We start from the raw sequence: 21,861 nt of genomic DNA on the forward strand, positions 1-21,861 counted from the left end.
TTGAAAACATCCAGTTCAATCATTTCCAAAAGATTTAATTATTTCAACATGTATTGTTCAGCTTTCACAATAGCATACATTGCTCAACCCCAAAAGATGCTTCCAGTTACAGACTTCTAATTCTCTACAACTGATTCTCTGAAGGCACCTCTATACATTTAAATATAGGCCATTTCAAACCCTGACAGGAAAGAAAGAAAGACCTTGGAACTGCATCAAATTAAGTTTTTTTTCTCCCCCCCCCACATGAAAACCTAAAGTAATATGTGAAATATTCTAATTCTGCCTTAAAGTTGGTATTTTAGGGGCGCTTGGGTGGCTTAGTCGGTTAAGCATCTGACTTTCGCTTAGGTCATGATCTCGCGGTTCGTGGGTTCGAGCCCCACGTCGGGCTCTGTGCTAACTGCCAGCTCAGAGCCTGGAGCCTGTTTCAGAGTCTGTGACTCCCTCTCTCTCTGACCCTCCCCTGCTCACGCTGTCTCTCTCTCTCTCTCCTAGAAATAAATAAAACATTTAATAAATAAATAAATAAAGTTGGTATTTTAATTGCATAAAAGAGAAATTATTCAATTATGGTTTTCTAATAAACTATAACTCTAACTCAATATAAGGGAAGATCTCAGTCATTAGTCTCAGGATATGGGGAAAATGACAAGCATTTGGGTAAAAGTTCTATTCTGGTGCCCTTCCCTCCCTTGCCTTTCTGGCTTGCACTTCTCTATCTTACTTTAGACCTACAAAATAAATTGCCTTCAATTAAAATTGGCAGTGCTAAGCAATTGTAGTATATCTCTCAGAAGGGCAACTGGGCTTTAACTCATCTGAGAGCAAACACATTAGAAATAGAAAGTAAGCATTTAGTGTTATCACACTATTGAAGAAATAAATACTATTGAGATGCTTTAGTCTACTCTTCAGAGAAATCACAGATTGAAATAGATAGAAGTTACTGGTCATCATTACCTCCCCAAAGTATACTTCCAGAGATAAGTCTTCTGTCTTCCACTGATTCATTCATTCATTCCCTCTTGTATTCCAAAAAATATTTTAAACCGTTGTCCCAACCTCCCATTCAGGTGGCATTAACATGTTCAGTGATCAACAACATTTATTATAAGCATATACTATATATTCCAGGCATCTAATTAAATATTTCACACACATTAACTATGTTTAATACTTGACAGTCTTATGAAATAGATTAGGTCGCTTATTCTGAAGATGAAAAAACTGAGTTCAAGTTTTCCCCAAAATTTAACAGCTAGTAAATTGAGAAACTGAGATTGGAGCTTTTCCAGGGTTCAGAACTAGTGTCTAGCCACTAATTATAATCTATAAATATATTTTGAAAGAGATGGTTCTTGCCCTTGTATGTCTTTAGGCATTTCTGAGTTATTCCTTTCATCAGAGCATTTGTCACTCTGACACCTTTGACATTAGACCCTTGACCTTTATATTCATGGGTACAGGGAAGCATTAGCTGTAGGACTGTGTTGCTCAACTCAAGGAACAGGCCTCCTTATTGACTTATAAAGCTATATCCTCAATAGAATAAGTTTAAACCACTGAGGTTGGGTAGAATCTTTTTATTTAGGATGTTGCTGACCTATATACAAACTATAAAGATTAATCCATAAGTCCCCAGTTAGTGTTACAACATGTGCTAGACTGAGTATAATTACAAAATCATGGGACATATTCTAGAGCCCCACATGAAATTCTGTCATGTTATCATACAATCCTGAGTCAATTCTATCTTTCTTTTTTGCTTTCTGAATAAAAAAATTACTTAAAAGAAAATATCCTAAGCATATATACCCAATATAGTTTCCCTAAATGATTTAGTTAATCCTTTCATTTACCCTGGAATCTAGAAAATTGGCATCTGTTATTTTTAGAGATGAATACACTGAGGTATAGAGAGATTTTTGTGGCCTGAAGGAGCCCTACTGGGAATGAGAGGCAGTATAGAGCTCAAAATCTAGGTCCCCTTGAAGCCTTGTATTTAGTGAATGGGGCTGCTTTTAGATAACTCTGTTTACTTATGTGGGTCAGATCTTATTCTCTGTTCAGAGTTGCACATTTTCAGTATGTTCTCTTCACTATTATCCTGAAATTCTCCCTGGCTGGCCTTAAAAATAACTCGTGTACTAGAAATATTTTCAGTGAAATTCCTTTATGTTTTTCTTATGAAGGAATGATTGTGTAATAAGGAGGCCTACAGAATGCCAAATATAGAACTTCACTATGTGAAAGCTAAGGACAGACCCCACCCTTGTTAGAAACCTTATTCGTTCTGATAAGGTATGATTTTGTATTTAAGTAAGGGAATAAAACAGAGGTCTCTGAGTCGTTGCATTGATTATGTAACAGCTTCCTTAAATAATTCCTGAGGCATTGTCCTCCTCCTCTAGCTGGGGGGGAAGGAGGAAAAAAAAAAAAAAAAACAAATCTGCAGGTATAAAAGATACCAAGACAGAGGGAAAGCCAAAAATATAATCCAAGACTCATGTATTTCCAGGCAGCTGTGCTATTTACTAGCAACCATATGCAAATGGGGAGAAATTTGGTTACAGTACCTGGAGTACAAAATAAGCATTTTTAGTACAATATTTCCTCAGGCAATTTCTAGAAATATCTTGTTACTGTTTCATTATCTCTATAGTTGTGAATAGAGGTTGTGACTCTCTTGATGGGAAATGCCATTTTGCTAATTCAAATAATATTCCTTTACACTGTATTTCTTGGATTTTACAGAGCATTTGATTTTCACACGGTGAATCTTATATAAGATTATAAAATTCAAACTTGAAAAAACCACATTTATAGGATATGTGATTTATGGGTCAGGGGTCTGGAAGCAGGTACCTCCAGGTTCTTAACACCAAAGGCTTACAGTCAGAAGTAGGGGTGCAGGTAGGAAACTTTCTGACAGGTGAAAAGACAAAAGCAAGGCACAGAATAAGGCCAACATCCATTTCTCACTCTGCACTATGGCTTCGGTACCACAGAGCACAAGAAAGACTCCTAAGTGTCTTATACATGAGGGTCAGTGTCACGCACAAAAGGCTACAATTGGTCAGAAAATAAAAAATGGATGAGTAGACTGGGAAATTAATTGTGTAGTCATTAGCCACAGCCAATCAAAGTCTTCAGTGAATGGAAGAGGAGAGGATGTTCATTCAACAGCCATAATTCACAAAATGTGAAAGACCTTGAGAGAACATCAGCCCAATTCCAACTTTAGGACAGTACACTTCTTAATAAAGGTTGTATCATTTGCTCTTCTTAATGATGTTTTGATCAGAGTGATCAAGGCTAGCTGCCATAGATATTGAGGGCTTTTGTGACTTATTTCTTCCTTATGAAGCCCAGTTCAGGTCAGGCAGCCCCCTGCTACATGGCAGCTATGCCTTCTGGACACGTATTGCCACAGCTGCCATCACAGGGTAGGAAAGGGCTGGAGCAACATGCTGACATTTCTTGAGGACCAGACCTAGATATGGCTTACCTCACTTCCCTCAACATTTTATTGGCCCAAACCCAGTTTTATGGTCCCAAACTAACCATAGCAGGTTGGAAAATGTGGAGAAACACAGATACTTGCTGAACATTAATAGCCTCTGCCACAACTTCCAAGGACATACTAGACAATGACTGGAGAATACCATTCTAAAGAGCTCTGAAAGCTCTGAGCACACACATTCATGCCTTCAGGAAGCAGATGGACTAAAGGATGAGATCCATGATGCCCTGACAACATGTAAATGCAACTGATGTAAGACACGTCTGAGCAGACGGCTAGTTTGGAAGCCAAGGATTAAATGTTAATGTGTTTGTCTCTTAGTTTTACATTATGATATGGAGACTGTGTGGCATTTCAAATATTTTAATAAAGGATGTTAAACAGAAGAGGGTAAATCTGCACTGGGAAATATACACATCCGTGTAAAGTATCTCTTCATTTCCCTACCGCCTTTTCCTTCCCTTGACTAATTGCTACCATTTTAATGAAGCAGTTTGAAGCTCCCTTCATTCTACTATAAGTGAAATGTTCCTATTACTCTCATTAGGATCTATAAACCAAGGTATACTTTGCGTTGAACAGTTTAGCATCTGATTAAATAAGAGAGAAAAGTTATAAAGTTTTTAATGGGTGAATGCTAGATTCAGGTGTCAGAAATAGAGTATATAACAGTTATACACATGAATGTCTTAATCCGTAACGAGGCTATCGACTACCAGCATAGCAGATTTCTGTTGGGCTGGTAATTTTTCTTTTTTTACAATGTTTTAAGACACTTCTAAAAACATTTGTAATAATTTACTCTACTTTATAATTAGATTTAGTGATTAGAATCTTGCTCACTTACATAGCTGTTTTCCTTTAAATGAATGGCACCAGCTGGCTTATAGCTGAAAGCTGATCTGACTTTCAAACTATCGGAGGGGCCAGCATAAGGGAAAGCCTAATGTGTTCTGGAGCTTCATGAAAACTTAACAGAGGAAGATGTTTTATAATCTTTATACTCTTTTATATTTCTACAAACATATATATGTATCTACATGTTATATACTATATACTATATATATGTGTGTATATAGAGACACATATATATGTTAAATCTATTGGAGACTTTCTTTTAAATGTAAAGCTTAGCTTCTCTGGGCATATTTTCAATTCATAGGACATGGAAAGAGGCTGACATTACCTTCTCTCATACAATCTCTAAGCATTAGAGGAAGGAAGCTAAAATATTTGCAGTTTTGGCTTGAGCTGCTTGGGCTATTTTACCATCAAGAAAAATGGGATGGCTGTAGAATTAATGGGAAAAAGAATTAGCAAAAGGTTAAGAGAGCATGGTAATCACAAATGGCTCTGAGTATTAATTATTTACATGTAATTTTACACATGATATTGAAGACTCATTTAAATTATGCATTTACTCCCTTAGCATACAGTTAGTGAGTAGCCACATCAGGCTAGGCACTGTATGACACAGGTGTGAGTGTGACTCGTGGAAAGAAACCAGGGATCTCAAGGACAGCTCTTAGGCCCAAATCATTTGCCAAATCAGGTTAAGTGTCTTGCCTGAGGCCAGAGTGAGAACAGGTAGCGTATCAGAGAGTGCACTTTTCCCGGAATAAAAAGGGGGCAATGTGGACTGAGAATAAAGAAAACTTCCAATGGCCAATAGGCCTGATTCTCAGTCCATCTGAGCTGTTTGGAACTGATAAAAACCCAAGAACCCCACTCACTGCTGCAGCAGGAGTCTCTGCCTTGTGTGGCCTGTGGTTTGTTAAGAACAAAACAGCCATCGAGGGGCACCTGGGTGGCTCAGTCGGTTGGGCATCCAACTTCAGCTCAGGGCATGATCTCACGGTTCGTGGGTTCGAGCCCCGTGTTGGTCTCTGTGCTGACAGCCAGCTCAGAGCCCGGAGCCTGTTTCAAATTCTGTGCCTCCCTTTCTCTCTGACTGTCCTCTGCTCATGCTGTCTCTCTCTCTCTCTCAGAAATAAATAAAACATTAAAAAACAAAACAAAACAAAACAAAAAAACAGCCATCGAGTCAGCTGCCTCCAGACAGTTGAATGGTAATAGAGAAGAAGACTGACCAGGCCAGTGTGGACCCAACTGCGCAACCCTCTCATCCTAATTCCTGGTCTGTAACCTGCCTCTTGTGCTTGTGATGGACACAGGCAAAGAACAGCTATTGGTGCTGCTCACTTTCCCCTCTATTGCTCACATTTTCTGTGCAGTCTATAGAAACTCGAATATATTTTCAGAGTGTTTTCTGGCAGAGGACCTATGGGTAAGCTGCTAGCCCTGCTGACCACTGGGGCAATATGAAATTCAGAGCTGATGCAGAGCCAAACAGGAGAGAGTCCTTCTGCCCCCCTCACTGACATGTGGCTGATGCACACTCATTCTCAGTCATGGGTATATTATTTTCTTCCCAGCCTTGCCCTCTTTGCCCAGCATTTTTTCTTGATAAGAACCCAGAGTTTAACTCAGAGTTAAAACCACCCCTTGTTGGAAGACAGGGTCAGCAGACACACTGGGCGGTATAAGCACCCACGTTGTGAGAGGGAGTTGAACAGTCACGGAGGGCCACGCGGCCTCGGAAACCCCTGGCCTGAGCGTCCGGCCTCGCAGCATGTTACCTGGAGACTGCTCTTGGCGAGGATTGATCCGCTCTCCTGAACACAAGTGTTGTGCATGTTTATGTGTGAGCCTGGGAGCCCAGTGGAGGATTTTGATAGCCAGTGTTTATTTCCTTAGGACATGGAAGTTTGAATAAAACATCATGGCAGGGTACAGACGCAAAAACAGAGAAATCTTTTACATTTTCTCCATAACATGCCTAGGGCTCTGAACAAACAGTGGGGACCTGAGGTGCCTCCATGTCTAACTTCACATTTAGCTCAAGATTAATGAGGCTTACCCCATTCGGGATTTATTTGTACAAGCAGGACAGAACATTTCCTTCTCACCACCACCACCTGCCCCCTTTTGAGTTTTAAGAAGAAAAGGGAGAGTGAAGAGAAACCCCATTTTGCATTGGCCAAATTGACAGAGAGGAAATGCAGTACAGGTGGTGAATAAGGCCTGTGAAGATGTTTCTACTTTCCACTGTAAAATTGATCATGCTTTTGTAATTACAGAGATAAATATTATCAGCAGGTTTTTTTTTATTATATTATATCCTTAGAGTACTTTTAATAGATCATCAACATGGTCAAATATCCCATAACTACATTAAAGGTACATATATCCATTATACTTATATTTGTATAATGGATATATATGTATGTGGATATATATAAGAAATTGTGTAGAATATTATTCACATCCATTGAAATGAGCTACTGTGAATGAGAAAATAAACTGGACTCCCAGGCTTGAAGTTTATGCTAGCGGTGACAAGAAAGTCAACTTGCTTTTAAATGTATTTTGGTTTTCTCTCTTTTTAAAAAAAAATCTGTGTTTAAATTCAAGTTAGTTAACATACAGTATAGTATTGGTTTTAGGAGTAGACTCCAGAGAGTCAACATTTACATATAATACCCAGTGCTCATCCCAACAAATGCTCATCTCCCATTTAGCCCATTCCCTCATCTCCCCTCCAGCAACCCTCAGTTTGTTCTCTGTATTTAAGAATCCCTTATGGTTTGCCTCCCTCTCTGTTTCTTTTCTTATTTTTCCTTCCTTTCCCCTATGTTCTTCTGTTTTGTTTCTTAAATTCCACGTATGAGTAAAATCATATGATATTTGTCTTTCTCTGACTGACTTATTTCACTTAGCATTTTATATACACTATACCACATCTTATTTATCCATTCATCAGCCAATGGACATTTGGGCTCTTTCCATAATTTGGCTATTTTTTTGCTGGATACAGTATACTTTATTGATGGTACATGATAAGGTAGGGCTCCTCAACCCCCTCCCCTTCTTCAGGGGGCCTGGAATGGAATCTGGAGGTCAGGAGGTTCTCAAGTGTGTTTGGATGAGTTGGGGCAAGGAGCCCAGCTGAGGGCCTCTCTCTTCCTCTTGCTAGGGCTAGTGGTGAAGAGCCTGAAATTAAGGCCTCCATTCAGAGCAACCTCGGGTTGCACGTAGCCCCAGTTCCAGGAAAAGCCTCAGATTGTTCAAGGCTAAAGCCATCCTTGGACCGCCCTCAGATCAGCTAATCAAAAAACATTCCTATGGTCTGAATCAAGGTTGGGAACTGCAAACTGTTATTTTATACAAACTAGCCAATTTCTCACTGCTTGTCTGAACCCCATGTGGGCCCTTTGAACTCACCTCATAATTGGTCATTTTCAAAGGATTCTCAAAAGTCATGATTGGGTCCCACCAAAAAGTAAGGAATACCTCACAGATACTGAATGGTCAAAGCTGTTACCATGGGTGCTGTACAATTGTAATTGGTGCTTATGTGATGATGCTACACGAGCTGTAACACCCCCACCCCTTACTCCTTAAAAACCCTATCTGCTATTGTTCTTGGCTTCATTTTGCTGCCACTACACCAGTAGGCAGGTGAGCCCCTGCTAGAGTTTGTAATAAAGACCCTTTTGTACTTGCATCGGTGTCGGCTCCTTGGTGGTCTCAGGGGACTAGCGAATCGGGCACAACAGTGGTCCAGGAGGCTCTTACTTCTTGGAGGCCATAAGGTCCACCACCCAGTTGCTATAGCCAAATTCATTGTCACACCAGGAAACAAGCTTGACAAAGCGGTCATTAAGAACAATGCCAGCCCCAGTGTCAAAGGTAGAAGAGTGAGTGTCACTTTTAAAGTCTCAGGAGGTGACTTGGTCCTCAGTGTAGCCCAAGGTGCCCTAGAGGGGGCCATCTGATGCCTGCTTCACCACTTTCTTGAGGTCATCATATTTGGCAGCTTTCTCTAGGCGGCAGGTCAGATCCACTACCAACACATGGAAGGCCATGCCAGTAAGCTTCCCATTCAGCTCAAGGATGACCTTGCCCACAGCCTTCACAGTGCCAGTAGAATCAGAGATGATGTTCTGGGCAGCCCCGGACCATCGTGCCACAGCTTCCCAGAAGGACTGTCCACAGTCTTCTGGGTGGCAGTGATGGCATGAACTGTGGTCATGAGTCCTTCCACGATGCCAAAGTTATCATGGCCCTTGTCCAGAAGGGCCAGGCAGTTGGTGGTGCAGGAGGCATAGCTGACTATCCTGAAGGAGTTGTCATACTTCTCGTGGTTCATGCCCATCAGAAACATGGGGGCATCAGCAGAAGGGGTAGAGATGATGACCCCCTTGGTCCCCTCTTCAAGTGAGCCCCAGCCTTCTCCATGGTGGTGAAGACCCCAATGGACTCCACAACATACTCAGCACCAGCATCACCCCATCTGATGTTGGTGAGATCTCACTCCTGGAAGAGAGTGATGGGCTTTCCATTCATGACAAGTTTCCCATTCTCAGCCTTGACTGTGCTGTGGAATTTGCCGTGGGTGGAATCATACCGGAACATGTAGACCATGTAGTTGAGGTCAATAAAGGGGTCGTTGATGGCAACAATATCCACTTTTCCAGAGTGAAAAGCAGCCCTGGTGACTAGGCTCCCAATATGGCCAAATCTATTGACTCTAACCTTCACCACTGTGTCTTGGGGAGGTGGTTGGCACTGTTCCCGAAGTGCCTTTCTGTCGAACAGGGAGGAGCAGAATAATTTGGCTTTTGTTGATAGTACTGCTATAATCATTGGAGTGCATGTGCCGTTTTGAATCAGCATTTTTTGTTTCCTTTAGATGCATTATTTTTAAAAATACCTCAAAACCAGAAAGCCAAATTATTTTTCATTACTATTACTTTTTTTTTATTTTAGCAAGAGAAGGAGAGAACAAACAGGGGAAAGAGGGGCAGAGGGAGAGGGCAAGAGGATCTTAAGCAGGCTCCATGCTCAGCATAGAGCCCAACTCAGAGATCAATCCCACGACCCTGGGACCATGAGCTGAGCAGAAATCAAGAGTCCGATGCTAATCTGACCAAGTCACCCAGGCACCTCAAGAAAGCCAAATTCTTACCCATGTAATAATTCAGTTAAAAATCTGAACTGAATAATGCAGAGAAAACAAACTGTAGTAAACCAGACTTCCAGGATTTCTACCCAATCAGTGACATTTCCATCACTGTACTAAGAGCAAGTACCCACCTATCTAGACTTTCCTATCTGTACTTGTGCCCTGGTCATCTTTGCAGCTATTTTATTCAGTCAACATGGTAGCATCTCACATCTCAGAGTAGATAATCTAGTCTTGAAATACCAAGATCTTCCTGGATCTTCTTGACCACATGAACTGGTTATGAACTTGATACTTTCAGTTTCTGGCTTTGTGACCTTGGCCAAGAGAATGAACCTTACTGAGTCTCAGTACTCAACCAATATGAGGGTGTGGGGGGTGGCAATAAGAAAATTTGTCCAAGCCATCACATCGGGATAGGGTGTAGATCAAATAAGGCAAGACATATATCAGAGTTTCATAAATTGTATAATGTTATACCACTTCAGATAGTTGATTATTATTAATCATCTTTATTATTTTCATTATTTCTCTTTACTTTTCTGCTTGCTTATGTCTTTTTTTGTTATGTAATATTCCTTTGTCCCTCAAACAGAGGACAAGGAAAGATAAAGTGTAAACCTAACTCATATTCATCAACTCCAGGCTTTGTATTTCCTGCTTTCCACAAATGCCACATACCTATTTACTTCTCTGGAATTTTTAAGCCTACTTAGAATAGCAGAAACTATTCTATTTCTCCTAGTTATATTTAACATTTGCAATAATTACTATATTTCCTATCATTATATATAATTTTTGAAAAATTATAATTGGCATGAATGTATTAATTAATTCACAATGGTAACTCTGTTTGTTTAGAAGGAAATAATGTGAATACTCCACATTTAGTTCATAATGATTCATGGTAAGCTTTGAACAAGGGCAATGCAAAGAAAGAAATTCTGAAAACCTCCTGTCAATCCTATTCTTTGTCTAAATATTCTATCATGGGCCCTTGAGCAGTGGCAGGAAACAACTTTTATTATTTTCATTGTATTCAAGGCATGCTTTAGTTCACCCTACTTGGTTTCTATTAGAATCTACCTCCTTCCCTACACGCAAAGAATACTATATGCCTTAAGCAACTAAAAAAATAGAATTTAGGATACTAATATGGGCATGAAATCTTTAAGTTTAAGGGATTCTTACAAGCACCATAGTTATTTCTACACATTTCTGATTCTCAAAATGGAATGAAGAAATGAGAGGAACAGTAAACCATTTAAAATATGTTAGAGTAAGCATTCTTATTATTTTTTCAGTAACCTTTTACTGGCACTTCTGTTGAAACAATAAAAACTGGCTGATATAAGTCATAATTGTCATTGTTTTATCCCCTCCTCACCTCTGGCCATGCCCAAGCACAATGAATGCCTTTATGTCTTATAGGCTCTCAATCAATGTTGTTGATTTGTATTATTTCTAAACATAATAGACAGAAGACTGGTCTCTGAACCCTTTATACTTCTATATTCTATTAACTTAAAGGTTATTTCTCTCTGATTTAAAATTCCTCTTTTGGGGTATCTGGCTGGTTTAGTTGTAAGAGCATGCAACTCTTGATCTCAGGATCGTGAGTTCAGACCCCACGTTGGGTGTAGAGATTACTAAAAAAAATTAAAAATAAAGAGTTTAAAATCCTGTACTCTTTTTTTAAATGCTTATTTATGTTGAGAGAGAGAGAGAGACAGAGTGTGAACAAGGTAGGGGCAGAAAGAGAGAGAGAGACACAGAATCTGAAGCAGGCTCTAGGTTCTGAGCTGTCAGCACAAAGACCGACATGGGGGAGTAATCCATAAACTGTGAGATCATGACCTGAGCTGAAGTCAGACACTTAACTGACTGAGCCACCCAGGTATACCCTGTCCTCTTTTAATATAAGGACTTATCTCTAATATTGTCTTAATAACTACAGAATTCATCCATGGGCTACAGGCAATTTTTTTCTCATAGTTTTTTAAGAAAACTAATGGAACACAGAAAAAAATATATATTTTGGCTACTACCCATAATGTATTTTGTAGCTTTTAGGATATGTCATGGTTTAGGGCTAAATCTTTACAGGCTTTTCATGGAATAAGGAGTGGGTTTTTATAGATGCCAGGAATACCACCTGAGTTTTGAGTGCATAAAGAGAAAAGATACACTTATTTTTTCCCTGCTAGTCTGTGGGTGCCATTTCTGAGCCCTTGGAATTCACCCAGTTGCTATTTGCTACCCACTCTCAGTAGCCTGATATTTTTGAGCTTCCCTCTGTTTGATACCCCCATTTTTGCCAGATAACAAAACCATCTGCTGTGGTTGGGCAGTATCTAAAGACTATTCTGTAAGTACCAGAAATGATAAAGCTATTTTGTGAGGTAAAGGGAAGAAAGCAGGTTCATTCCTCCCATTGACTGATTAAATCAGCTTCTGGATATTTTCCCAGTTTAACAAAAATAAATATCCAAACAGCTGGAATAAGGGTCTGGGAATATGAAATTTTGGAGGAGCAGCTGACTTGTTGAGTAACTGCAGCCTCAGTGAACAGAGTCAGGATAGTTCCATTTGCTCTTATTTAGCAAGGCAATGACCCATACATGAGAACAGCCATTTGACATCCTACAAAGTATACATATTGCTGAAGCAGCAATAATGGATGCCCTTAGCTGGTCATGAATGCAAATGCTGGTGCCTGAATAATTTGTCCCCTTTCAAAACCAGCCCACACACTTAGATTCCAGGGTAATTCTGAATACTTAATAAAAATAGAAAAGTTCCTATTTAACATACTTTATATTTAGGGTGACTGGGAGCCTCAATCAGATGCAGATATCCATGCCACACATGTATCACCCTAAATACACATCCATCACTAGGTGGTGAATAAGTGAGCTCATGACATGTCTTTATGCTGTGGCTACTGTGTTTGAGTTATTTAGAGCAGTCTGACCCAAATTAACCCTCCCTTGTGATGTTGGCTACTGTCTGGATGAGTCTGTAGGGACTATTTTGGTTTAAGTCTGACTACCTGAGATAGTGCCAGGAACTCATAGGGCCACTTGAGAATGTGATAATTTATGGTTCAAAGGCCAATGTCTTTGGATCGGCCTTATCCAGCTTATTCTTTTGGCCAACACAGTAAGATGGCAGCTGCATCTCAAGGACTAGGTTAAGTGAGGCTTTAGGCACTAACTTTTACTTCCATGTAAAATTCAGAAATTGCTCCTGTCTGATTATAGGAGGATGGCTTTTTCTTGCCTGCACATTGTTTCAATGTGTCATTTTCATGAGCTTCCTTACTCCTATTTTTCCAACTTTAGCACATTACCACTCATATGGTACTTAGCTTTGTTTTATATATACATTTTGTCTTTTCCTCTAAATTGTTAGTGTATTATCCTCCTTTCCTTAAAGTTACTTTGTTTGTCTTCTAATGCAGGCATAAGTGCCACATTTGTAATCACTCCTGGCAAAGAAATTTGTGTAACTGATATGTGTAATGAGTTTCTTCTACTTTCATATTCATCTGACACTCAAATAAGCTATAGTTTCCACATTTTCTCTACTCACCCATGAATTCCTTTGTGTTTAAGAGGAATCATGTTCCTGTAGAGCACTTCTTTTCAAATACCTACTTCTGTGGCTGATATTTCTTGCTTTATAAATGGATTCTAGTAACAGTGAGAACTAATACTAGTGTAAAAGAAATTATCATTGCTGGTTGTTTTATTCGGCCAGAGTTAAGGCTTTAGAGACTCAAATTACAGACACAAAACACCTGGCAACATCTGTTGTCTATAACAACAAATAAAAGACCTCCCTTTTACTGAGACTTACATTACCAATTATGTAATGGTGATATCATTTTATTTGGAGAGCTTTTCCTTAGAAGCCCAAGAGTTAAACTTCTCAAACTTTGTTTTGCTTATAATTGTACACTTTCACATCTTCTTGCCACTTTTTATTATAGGTATAAAATGTCTAGACATTAACTGAAGAGCTGAACATATTGGCATAGCTCTACCCATTAGTAGATAAGAACTGGATACATATCTTTGGGGTGATTTTCTGTTAAAACCAATCTTAATGATTAATTATGAGTTATAGTAACTGCCTACACCTTCTGGCAATAAGGCTGTCTACAAAAATATAACTAGAATGCCATTAGCCATAGAAATACATGAACTGTGTTGTCATGTTATCTTAGGAAGAGTTAAGCCAACACTGTTTTCTTAGCTAGTGTTGGCATGTAATAAATAATAGCTAGCTACACTTATAGAATCCCTTACAGCTTAAAAAACAAGTTTATATGAATTATTTTATTTGGCTGTAACAGCAATCCTGTAATATTGACTATTATCAACTTTGCACATTACTTTAAGTTGCCAGATGAGGAAACTAAGTTTCAGGGAGATTTAAATAACTGGTCATTAATTTGTGTGTTTATTCATTCAAAATTTGTTAAGCACATACAGTGTGCATCATGAGGAAGATTCTAAAGCAAATATCAGAGAATATGTAGTTGCCTTGTGAGCTGCTGTCAGGACAGAATCAAAATCCCTGGCTCTCAAACTGCTACATTTTCCAATCCTCTCATCCATTCTGGAAGCCACAACACCATGCAGCACAACATGCTTCATTGGCATTTTCAGAAGCAAAATGCCAGACTAGATAGATGTTTGATGTTTCACAGATGGCATTAACGTGTTATATTGTATATTTTTATTCTTATTGTTGAATTCTTGGATCATGCGTATTAAAGCCAAGTGCTGCTCAAAAAACATCCTGTAGATTTCTGAACCCTACTCTTATATAGATACATGATACTTTTCCAGTGTGTTACATATGCAAATGTATAGGGTTTAAGCTTCTCTAGCCAACCAAAGAAGGTTAGAAATTGAGAAGTTGGTAGTGTTATGTTTTTAACACCCCACCACCACCACCACACACACAGTAAAACATGCACCTTGCCCAAACTTCAAATAAGCAATAACTGATAAGACAAACTGTTAATAATTTGTAACATTAGGGATAACATTTTGAACTGAATACAATTTATAAATGCTAATTATTTGAGGTTAGAAAATGAGCCCATTGACCACTTTTATCCCTTCCTCTGGAATTGATATATTGTCCTTTTACCAGCTGGTCAGTCAGGGGCTATAAGGACAAAGGTATTGAAACATTCACACCTAGAATTAGATGGTCTTGGAAACCTCGGATTATTTTTAAAGCAATGTGTGCTGACAGATAAGAACCAATGCTAGACATGCAACTCAGTTAGTTTTGTGGAAACCCAAAGAAGTACCCAAGAATAAATGATAATTTACCTCTATGAAAAGACCCCTCTTCAAATTTTCCCCTTATTAGGACTACTTCCCAATTTGTAACAATTAGGATTTCTTTGGTTTAAGCAACAGAAATTGACTGGCTAATTTGATGTGAAAAGAGAGCAATTCTTTGGAAAAATATGGAATAGTCCATAGACTCAAAGGAAAAGCAGAAAATATTGCCTTGGAAGGCACAGAAGCCATGCATCTCCAGGGATGCAAGTGGCAGACACTAGTAAAAAATAATAGTCCTTTCAGGTGGTTGCCCTTTCATGATGTGTATTACCTAACTATTGCTGCTGAACAAACTACTCAAAAATTCAGGGGCATAAAACAATAGTTATTTTTTATTTCTCACAAGTGTGCAAGTCAGCAGATCCAGGCTGGGCTTCCACTACAGGTAACACTGTACCTTGACTTCAGTTGCCAAGTTTACCAAATAAAACTATAGGATGCCCAGTTACATTTGTAGTTTACATAACAAATAATATTTAGCATAAGCATGTCCCATGCAATATTTGGAGCAACTATACTAAAAAATATATCTGTAGTGTATCTGAAATTCATATTTAACAGGATGCCCTATATTTTATTTGGCTATCCCATTTGCCATCTCTCATCCTCCTTCTCCTGCTTGTATTCCCTATGCTTATATCCGTAACCAAAACAGGCAACATGGTCCAGGGATGTAAAAATGTCTGCCACCCACTGAAGGAGGGAATGGGCATGGCAAAAGATACGGATATAGGAAAGAGGGGAGAATTGGGGACATTAACAGAGTCTACCACAAGCTGAATCAGTTTCAACCTTTCTTGAATCATACCTTATAAAAATCAGGTTCCAGAAAAGGAGAGTCTAAGTAGCCCAGCTTCAGTCACATACCCACTCCTTCACCAAAGGAGAATGGGTCACTTGATTGACACTCCCAACAAACCAGTGGCAGTTGGTGGGAAGTGTTCTCCCCAAAGGAATACCACGGTTGTCTTTCCAGACAGAGGGGAGATGGATTTGAGCAGGTCACATGATATATGTCCACCCGACTATGTCCCTGACTTTGCCTGCATTTCCACTTTGGGTCAAACATAAGAGATGTTAACCTTATACAAAAGAGAAGAAGGGATGCATTGGAACCTAGAGAACTGTACAAATTATGCGCAGGCAAGTCTGAGTTCACAAAGCTAGAGCAGATCCTGGACCTCTAGAGATCTGATAGAGTGGGTAAAGGAATTACAAGAATGAGGAAGGGCAATAAAATCATGAGTGGCAGAGGCAAATTGACTGTGTCATAATCCTACTTAATACTGCTTCATTGCACAGCTGAAGTAATCCATGTGCACAAGTGTACCTAGATGTTAGCATTATTTTAGAAACTGTCATTTAATTGGCAGTGCATGAAAAAAAATATACGTTTCTTTAATACAGAATTTATGTAGATTTCAGTGAAAGAATATCACCTATTTAATAATTCAGATTTAAAATTACAACTATTAAGTTTGGAATTTTGTGTGTTTTTTGGTTTTGGGGTTGGGGAGGGTTGTTTTTATGTTTGGTTTGGTTTGGTTTTATGGGTTTTGTTTTGTTTTGTTTTTGTTTTTGTTTTTGCAGTGGCAACCTTAAGAATTCCTTTGGATAATGAATTTAGTGTCCTGAAAGCAGGATATCTAAATTGTGTTTTCACTCAGCATTTTAGGAGGTATTTGTCTAATAAACAATTAAGTTTGGAACTAGCAGCACATAATAATAGTGTGGTGTCCAAAAGATTAGTGACATATTTTAATGCCCAATGATAAAACTACTTGGCATTGTAAGTAGGTATATATATATATATATTTCCTAGAAATATTGCTCTGGTCAGGTGGTAGCACTAAGTAGGGTAATTCTGAAAACCAAAACAATGCATGTATTTTATATAATTTAACCAGTGATATTGTGGAAATTGACTAAAAAACTATGGAGGATTAAGAAAACCTAGTTATAGTTCACACCATAAATCAATTCTAGATTATTTAAAGAGCACAATAAGAAACAGAAATAAACCATTGAAAGGAAAAGCAAATAGACAAATATTTAACTGACTTTATGTTAAGAAAAGACCTTCTATGCACAAAAGCAATGGAATAAATCATAAAAAAAGCTCACCAAAGAAATTTAAAACTTTTACAAGACAAAAATGGTCATTAAATTATGAAATTAAGAATGAATTGTGGAAATTGCAAACAATATAAGAACAAAAGATTATTTCCCTAAGGTATATAAGCTGTCATTAATCAGTAAGAAAAACAAAATAATCCGACAAATTGGAGAGATCACTGAAACCGAATGAGTTGAAAACATTAAATAAATGGTTCATGGCATTACATTTAGGAAAATATAATAAAGCACACTAATATCCTATGAATAAATATTGTTGGGGGGTGGTGCGTGAGTGGGTCAGTTGAACATCTGATTCTTGATCTTGACTCAGTTCATGATCTCATGATTGTGGGATCCAGTCCCGCTTTGGGCATGGATCCTACTTAAGATGCCCTCTCTCTCTTTCCCTCTGCCTTTCCCCTGCTCACTCACTCTCAAAAAAAAAAAAAATGTTAGGGAATACTCCAGAAGACAATAAAATACACAGAATATGTGATGACCCATGAGCATAAATCAATATTACAGTGGTTTTGATAAATAAACAACTTATGTTTACCAATGCAAATAAGGTTATCTTGTTAAACAGTATTTCCTACAGTGGTCCTTACTGAGAATTAAAATAGAGCAAAAAATACTATTTGGAACCACTATTGCAAAAGTGAATATGATCTAGAGGAAGAGTTAAGTTTGGGAAATCTATAAACCTTAGGTTTTTATCTTAACTCCATAATTACTTAACTGTGTGATTTTTTACCCATTTTGTCCTCTATGTCCACATTTATAAAATGGTGATAATAAGAGTATACATTTTACTCCCCAGGATCTTCATAAAGATGTTAGGAGGTAATAGAATAAAGACCTTGCATTGCTGCTTTAATCTCATGTTATCAGTGATGGTTTAAATGCAGACTGCATGAATTCCTATGGAAAACTAGGAAGGAACTATTAAACCATTAAACTAAAAAAAAAGTTATATGTATTTATATATATCCATACAAATATATATGAATGGCTTCTTACAGAAAAGAAAAAAAAGAAGTTAAACCCTGAATATGTCTATAATTCAGGAAGTTGGACACCAAGTTTATCTTACTTCCTATATTCCTAACATACACAAATGTTTCTTTGCCCCATAGTTAATTTTTTTTTTAAGTAAGAGTCAAAAAAAAGTTGGTAGTGAACAAGGTGATTAGAGGGGTAGCTAAAGAAATACTGATAAAAGCTATATTTTACTGGCTCAAAAATAAAAGCTTACTCCTTCCTGATAAAAATTCAATGAGATGACTTCCTTGAGCTCAGAAAAGTTGGAGGGCTGGCAGGGACTTTCATTAATTTCTTTTTTCAACACCCTGTGAGTACCTACCATGTTCTAAGTGTCATGGTCTGTACGATTCACTGGCCAAGAAAACCAAGAACTTCTCATCTGCCTCTTTCAGTTTAGTGACAGGTATAGGTAAGTAATCCAGCAATGACGATTCAGGATCATAGTGGAGAAATAGAGGACACTATTTTAGAACACCGGAGAGATGCCTCACTCAGTAGGAAGTCAGGATTGGAGTAGGGGTAAGAATTGGGCTGGTAAATGATAGGATAGTCTTCCTAGAAAAAGTAAGAAAACAAGCTGACAACTTGAAACCTGAAGGGAGAAAGGGGCTGACCACTTGAATGGCTGGAAGAAGAACATTCCATGTTGAAAAAATAGAATGTTAAATGCCTTGGAGAAAACAAGCATAGTATATTCCAGGAGCCAAAATTATTTGATCTGACTGGATGATACAAAGAAAAGGGGGTAAGATATAAGGCTAGAGAGCTAACTAGGGGCCAACCATAGCTTGTGAATTCATATTAAGAAGTTTGGATTTATCTTGAGGGCAATGAGAATAATCAGAGAATATTATACTCACATTTGCAATTTAGGGGGAAAAAAACTTATTGCAGTATGATGAATGAATGACACTGAGCCTGAGGAAAGAATGGCTAGAGGCAAAGAAATTTGTTGTAATGCTCTTGCAAAATTTAGGCAAAAAAAGAAATGCTTATGGCTGTTGGAAATAGAGATTGGGAATAATGAGTGAATCTGAGAGAGATTTAAAAGGCATAAGCCACAGAACCTGGGATCCTTTTTATATGGGGGTAGTAAAGGAGAAAAAAACAGTCAAGGGAGATAATGGAGTTTTGCTTGGGTAACTGTTTGCATGATGACAACATTCCCCGAGAATAGTGAACAAGACTACAGTGCTCTGTAGGAAGGAAGATGATGATTTCAGTTCTGAATATGTTGACTCTTGAGTATCTATGATATATTTGATGAAAATTTAGAGTAGTCAATTGGAAAGTAATGTAAAAGTCATGAGAAAAATATGGGCTGCAGATACTGATTTGGGAGTCATACATACTATGGCCTTAGCTTCTGAAGCTAGACAATAGATAAGACCATTCACAGTGAATGATATGAAGGAAGAGGACAGTGTTCAAACATTCAGAAATACAGGCATTTAAGAAATAAGACAAAGTAAGTCCAAAAATTAAACTGGAAAGGGTGGCCAGAGAGCTAAGATGAAAAACAGTTGAATCTGGCATCTTGAAGAGAAGAGAAGAGAAGAGAAGAGAAAAGAAGAGAAGAGAAGAGAAGAGAAAAAAAAGAAAAAGAAAAGAAAGAAAAGAAAAGAAAACAAAGAAAAGAATGGAAGAAGGGAGTTATGGTCTACAAAATCAAATACTTCTTAGAAAAATAGCATAATGACAAAATTGCTCATAGGACCTAAAAACACCATAGTTCAAATTGGTGAGCTTCCTGAGAGCAGTTTTTTTGGAGGTTAAGGAAAGAATTCAGATTGCACCATAGGTTGAAATGTGAATGGGAGATGAAGATGTGATGTAGAGCAATTCCTTCAAGGTCTCTGGAGACAGAGGGTTTGAAAGTAAGATGGTAACATATAATTTAGGGAGGGATTTATTTCTAGAACAAATGACTATATCAGATATAAATGCTATGGGAAGAAGCTGGTGCAATGTACAAAGAAGTAGAAGGTAAGCAATGGAGTGAATCCCATTGGTAATGACCCTGAGGAAGGTGAGATAAATGTTAGCATGATTACATTTCTGACTATTGAACACACTTTCTGAGTCTCCAGTATCTTAGATCTAGGACTTGAGTATATTGTCCTTAGTTAATAGAAACAGGGATGCCTGGGTGCCATGCAAAAGCAAAGTCCTTAGATATATATTCCTCTTACAGAATGAGAGAAAATTATGAGTAAATTTTATCAGAGGTAATAATTCTCTAGGAGCCTGACCACTGGAGATATTTTCTGTTTTGTAAATTTGCATGTTTTTATATTAGGAATATGAAGTCTCCCCCTCTACATTTTTATTATGAAAACACATCTGTATTTCTTCTTTCTATACTGTGGCCTGTCTTGCGATTCAGAATTAACTACAAATTGAGGAATATAAGCTAATGTAATTATTACATATCTTCCTGTTGCAGATTTTAGATTGTAGAGTAAGATACCTAGGATGTCTAAATTGTATTCTTGAACACCATCATTGATTTATAGTTCATTGTACTTTTCTGGAGATGTTCAGAACACTGGCTTATTCAGATGGGAATTAAAAACTGTAAAAGTCAAACAACAGAACAATTGGATGTTCAGGAACCTCGAGTCCTAAGTCCAGCCATATTTCTTGATGGGAATGCCCTTGACAAGCCATTATTTCTCTCTGTACCTTATCTTCTTCCTTAAAAACTGGGTATAACCTTTTAGGTCCTCATTGCAAAAGTCTGGGAGGGTATATTGCAAGTCAATAAGTGAATACGAGAGAAAGACCCATTAAACCCAGTAGATAAAAGGGAAATGGAAACCCAATAAATACATATTACTGAATAATGGGAATCAACTACATTCCATCTGCCATTGGGTTTGATTTAGAATTACTGATTTCTACCCAGAAGTCCTGTAAGATGCCGTTTGGGAGAAAGGCTAAGGTCATGAATCCTCCTCCCACTTCCTCTTTGTGGCACTGTGACCTGGTCAGTTGCCCAAGTACCATCAATATCTCCTAACAGAGATCTGCAGCAATCACATGGTTGTCAGACAACAGTCTCTACAGGTAGAAAATGTTCCTGTTTTATTTGTCACCATAGGGCAGGAAGAGAAAAAGAAAATAAGATTCTTTTATTATTGAGCTCCTTTATGCTATCCTGTTCTTCTCCCTCCCCCTGACACATACTTTCTCAGGGACCGCATAAGCAACTAAGAGTAAAATAAAAATAAAAAATGGAAAATCACAGTCAAACCATAAACTCTGCTATTTGTAACCAGTGCATAACCTCTGTGATGAAATTTGTGAGTAATTCACTTTCCACTTAAGCCTACCAATATGAGATCTAATGTTGCCACCCTGAACACTAATGAAGGAAGTCAGACGGCAGTACAGCTAGCCCTTGGGGACTCATTTCTCACACCACCAAAGAGTAATTTCTGTCATTTTCAGCCATCTGGTAGCCTCGATTGTGAAGATGAAGTTTCATTCAAGTATTGCTTAAGAGTGTGGGCCCTGGAGTCTTCTTGGATTCAAATCTGTTTTCTGCTTCTCACCTAGCTCCATCTATACCTCAGTTTCTCACCTGTAAATAAAATCCTCATAGGATATCATTATTATAATGAGTTACTGATATAATACTTGTAAAGTACTTCTACATAGGGTCTTACATATAGTAAGTGCTTAAAGTTAGCTATTACTAACTTCTTAGTAATAGTGGTGGTGAAAGTATTAGTAGTAATAACATTATTTTTGTAATATCTGTGACATAGGCC

At 38.1% G+C, this 21,861-nt stretch overlaps 1 protein-coding gene and 1 pseudogene across 1 annotated transcript in view; one reads left to right on the forward strand and one right to left on the reverse strand.

Annotated features, from left to right (window-relative positions):
• Positions 1-21,861, forward strand: part of LSAMP (limbic system associated membrane protein) — a 423,147-nt gene that overhangs the window by 157,594 nt on the left and 243,692 nt on the right. The gene's annotated exons all lie outside the window — the stretch shown is intronic.
• Positions 8,161-9,190, reverse strand: LOC144238107 (glyceraldehyde-3-phosphate dehydrogenase pseudogene; annotated as a pseudogene).

The sequence above is a fragment of the Crocuta crocuta genome, unplaced genomic scaffold (genome assembly GCF_008692635.1).
Source record: "Crocuta crocuta isolate KB4526 unplaced genomic scaffold, BGI_CrCroc_1.0 scaffold56, whole genome shotgun sequence".
Lineage (NCBI taxonomy): Eukaryota > Metazoa > Chordata > Mammalia > Carnivora > Hyaenidae > Crocuta > Crocuta crocuta.